The sequence below is a fragment of the Cervus canadensis genome, chromosome 13 (assembly GCF_019320065.1).
Source record: "Cervus canadensis isolate Bull #8, Minnesota chromosome 13, ASM1932006v1, whole genome shotgun sequence".
Classification (NCBI taxonomy): Eukaryota; Metazoa; Chordata; class Mammalia; order Artiodactyla; family Cervidae; genus Cervus; species Cervus canadensis.
Window position 1 is genome coordinate 4,735,118 of NC_057398.1, and position 5,039 is coordinate 4,740,156.

Here is a 5,039-nt window from a genome sequence, read left to right on the forward strand (position 1 = left end):
TGCATTACCAGGAAGCCAGTGTAGTGAAATCCTTTTGGTAAATATCAAAGTTCACAGAGGGTAATGTGAAATCTCTAAATAATATCTCATCTGTGTTTTCATGTTAATACTCTGATTCCATCATTTGATATTTGAGCACAGTGCTACTAATAGCTGTGCAACTTCTTTGTGGTTGCACTTACTAAGTTTCCCAGTTTGAGGGGTTCAGAAATGGACCCCTGAGGAGGAGAGATGAAGCCCCTTCTTTCTTCTTGCTGGCCAAGAAGTGAGCTGTTTCAGGGCCAGCCAGGTGACGGCCACCAATCTTCATTTTAACACAACATCAATCTGACAGTCATACATTCCTCTTAAAGAGGCACAAAGAATTAATTTCCTTCTTGATAGTTTTCATATTTGTAGACATTTTGAAAATCTAGTCAAGAATAAGTTTGTCAGATAAAGCTTCCTGAAAATCTTGAGCAGATTATATTTCAAAGTCATTTTGTTTAGGAAGGACTTTAAGAATGGCTATGAGAAAACCTGAACATATTCTCTCCCCAAAGATAGAAGTAAATAGGGGGAGAAAAACCCCAGCCTTTATAGTTTCTGGAAATGGATCGAGGATAATACTCTTGAGAAATGTTTATTCAGTAAAAAAAGAGTGACTGCTCCCTGGCTCCTCTCTCTCTCCCTGGGTCAGAAGTTGCAGGTTGGGCAGCCAGGCAATCCCCATGGACTGGAGGTTTTGCTGCCTGGAGGGAACACAGAGCTAGGAAAAATCCAGCCCCAGTGACATCATAGACTGCAATAGACAGTATATGTTTGTTATATAAGCAATCCAGGAAGACCAGCATCTCTAGCGGGTACTATTTGGGGCAAGTAAGAAAATGGCAGCTCAGCCAGCCATTTAACAGGGTGATTTGGAGAAAGGGGCAGCCCAGAGGTCCCTGCTAAGATGCCCCTTGTTGCTGGTGGTCAGAAGTCAATGGATATGCACACGACTGCTCCATCAGAGAAATCAGAGAGAGACATTAGTCCTTGGCTAAATGTGGAGCAGACTTGTAAATTCCCTGAATTTTGTAAGCATTTCCCCAGGCCACACACTGTTCCAGAGATAAAGGTGAAATCCTCACTTGGTCAATATGTTTAAGCAAAACATCTGACCAGTTATTGTCTGACTACTAAGCTATGCTGATTCAAGGATGACCCCTAGAAAGTCAGATTAAAAAATAAAAAGCTAAGCAATGTCATCAAAATCTACACACTGTGAGAAAATCAGACTCCACAGAATTAGTCCACACTGGTCACTAAACAAATAAACAAACGCTAGCAATTGCAGAAAGCCCTTGATTGGAGAGGATTCAGAATTCATATGTGTCATCATATGTTATCTAAAATATCTAGTTTTCAACAACAATCAAAAAAATGATGAATTTTCAAAGAATTTGAAAAAGAATAGGTACATTTATACGTAAAACTGAACCACTTTGCTGTACATCTGAAACTAATACAACATTGTTAATCAACTACGCTCCATATAAAATTAAAAGTTAAAAAATATGATGAGACACGGAAAGAAATAGGGAACTGTATGCCATACACAGGGGTAAAAGCTTATTTTATTCACAACCAAGTTATTCCAGTTTTACTTCCCAACATGATGAGAGAAAGAATTGTCTTGCTCTCATTGTGTAATATCCTGAATTACATACAAGGTCAATAATATCTCCTGTTTTTGCACAAAGTTTGTTTATTTCAAGTTTCCATTTTAATCACATGTTATTTTTATTCATGTTATCTTCAGGTATTACACATACATCTAAAAGAATTAGCATAGAATGAATGAATTAGTCACCTTAACATTTTCTTTTATACACTAGTAAAATTTCACCCAATGAAAATTTTAGGATTGAATAAAATAAATCATAGTAATATCCAACACTTACTTAGTAGTTCTAGAACTTGTCTTTGCAATTGTTATCTCTTTTAAACCCCAAAGTGCCTTCTTCAAAGAAGGCATAATTATCTCATAATTACCAGTAGGAGAAATTAAGTAAAACTTTCTCCAGTTGCTATTCATCAAGGGTAGGAGAAGATTATGGACCTGGCAGTCTTGACCTAGAGCTGTGCCAGTTCTGTCTATTTTATAGTTTCTGTATTACAGATTACATATCAAATAGGATTATGGTAAAAAGTATTTTACATTTGGATCATGGGTATTCACCATTCTTGCTCCACTAAGGCTACCTTCAAGTTAATAATCACTATAAACATTTAAAGTTTGTTTATATCTTGTGTTGTTATTCAGTCACCCAGTCGTGACTGACTCTTGGACTACAGCATGCCAGGCTTCCCTGTCCTTCACCATCTCCCTAAGTTTGCCCAAGTTCATGTTCATTACATCGGTGATGCCGTCCAGCAATCTCATCCTCTGACACCATCTTCTCTTTTTGCCCTCTATCTTACCCAGCATCAGGGACTTTTCCAATGAGTCATCTGTTCGCATAAAATGACCAAAATACTGAAGCTTCAGCAGCAATATAAACATTTAAAGTTTGTTTATATCTTATTATAGCTGAAATATTTATGAATATCCTGCTCTTAGATACACATGGCTAGCTGTCTTCCAGGAAGGGGGAGGTAAAGTGAAAGTTTGTTCAGGCTTGTCCAACTCTTTGTGATCCCATGGACTGGAAAGCTCTCCAGGCTCCTCTGTCGATGGGATTCCCAGGCAAAACTACTGCAGTGGGTAGCCACTCCCTTCTCCAGGGGATCTTCCCCACACGGAGCTTGAACCTGCATCTCCGGCGGCTCCTGTGTCGCAGGCAGATTCTTTACCATCTGAGCCACCAGGGAAGCCCACTCTGAACTTAAATTTCCAGGGATGGGAGAAGAGCTGGAGGTTAAATCAGTTGCCGGACGTCAATGAGTTAGTTAGCCATGCCTATGCGAGGAAGCCTCCAGAAAACCTAGAGACCAGGTTCTAGAGCTTCCAGGCTGGTGAGAATTTGGAGGTGTCAGGAGACTGGCCCCAGGAAGAGCCTGGAAAATCTGCACCCCACCCCTACACCTTGCCCTGAGCGTCTCCTCCATCTGACTGTTCCTGGGTTAGATCCTTTTGTAAGAAACTAGGATTCTAACAGATCAAATGCTCTGCCTTTTTGTGAGCCACTTTAGCAAAGTAATCGAACTTGAGGAAGAGGTCATGACAACCTCTGATCTATAGCCAGTTAGTCAGAAGGACAGGTAACAACTTCAACCTTCAGTGGGTTTCTGAAGCGGGCGAGGCAGGGGGGGAAGCAGTCCTGTGGGACTGTGCCCTTAACCCGTGGCATCTGGTGCTGCCTCCAAGTAGACAGTGTCAGAACTGAGTTGAACTGTAGGCCATGCCGCTAGTATTGAAGTGTCATTCGGCTGTGTGGAAAACACACACATCTTAATAAGAAAGTTTCTTGAGCTACTCAAGCAGCATATTTCAGTCAGGATTGCAAACAGACTTACCCTCAGTGGGAGTAGAGTGAAAGTCAAACGTGGTAACAGAAACTCTTTAGTTTTACAGACCTGGTTTTGCACAAATGAACCAAAGCTAGTTTTTTGTTTCCCCCTGACTTTTGTTTCATTTTTTTATACCATCCACACACCTGACAACTGACCTTGTCAGGGTAACCAAACTGTGTCACCTTCTAAAGTATTATGAGAGAACCATAGGTTGACTTGCTTCTTTTGATGTATTATTATATTGTGTGAAGTTACATGGAATTCTATATAAACTATCCTGTAACTTTGAGATGCACTATAGCATTGCTGTTAATGGCACAGTCTTTAGAGACAGACTAATATGAATTTAAGTCCTGGTAAGAATGGATAGATGTGAGGTCTTCAGTGATATATGATGAACTGTGTGACTTCTATCTCCTCATCTGTGAAATGTTTGCAATCATATTGAAGGAGGAAGCAGACAGAACAGGCTCCATCTTGAGAGCTTATCCTGCTTATCCTCACCTCCCAGTCCACACTGCTCCCTTTTACTATGATGCTTACTGCCACGCCCACCCCCCTCATGTTTCTGGACCCTCCGTTTCTTCCTCAACGTGCTCTTGTCTTAGTCTCACCTTGAATAATGCTGCTCCTCTCCCAGGGACCTGTAACATGCAAGAAGCATCTCCAGTCCTCAGCGTTCCTGCTTTTCATTCCACCAGTCCAGTCCTTCCCCGTCACTTTTCTTTGTTAGACCTTTTTCTATAGCCAATTACCAAACTCTGAATACCCTCCAAGTCCTGAACTAAGCATGCTTCTAACCTTACCCTGAAACACTCACCCGTTTCATTAGTTTTAATAGACTTCTACTAACTGATGATTCCAGTTCAGGCCTAAGGCTCTGCTGTGCTATGTAGGCTTGTAAGTCGCTTGGACTGCAAGGAGATCAGGCTGGTCAATCCTAAAGGAAATCAATCCTGAATATTCATTGGAGACCCCCTCGCCTGCTTCCTGAGAAATCTGTATGTGGGTCAAGAAGCAACAGTTAGAACTGGACATGGAACAACAGACTGGTTCCAAATTGGGAAAGGAGAATGTCAAGGCTGTATATTGTCACCCTACTTATTTGACTTCTATGCAGAGTACTGCATGTGAAATGCCAGGCTGGATGAAGAACAAGCTGTAATCAAGATTGCTGGGAGAAATATCAATAACCTCAGATATGCAGAAGACATCACCCTTATGGCTGAAAGTGAAGAAGAACTAAAGAACCTCTTGATGAGAGTGAAAAAAGCTGGCTTGAAACTCAACGTTCAGAAAACTAGTATCTTGGCATCTGGTCCCATCACTTCATGGCAAATAGGGGAAACAATGGAAACAGGGATAGACTTTATTTTGGGGGGCCTCCAAAATCACTGCAGGTGGTGACTGCAGCCATGAAATTAAAAGACGTTCGCTCCTTGGAAGAAAAGCTATGACCAACCTAGACAGCATATTAAAAAGCAGAGACATTACTTTGCCGACAAAGACCCATCTAGTCAAAAGCTATGGTTTTTCCAGTAGTCATTTATGGATTGTGAGAA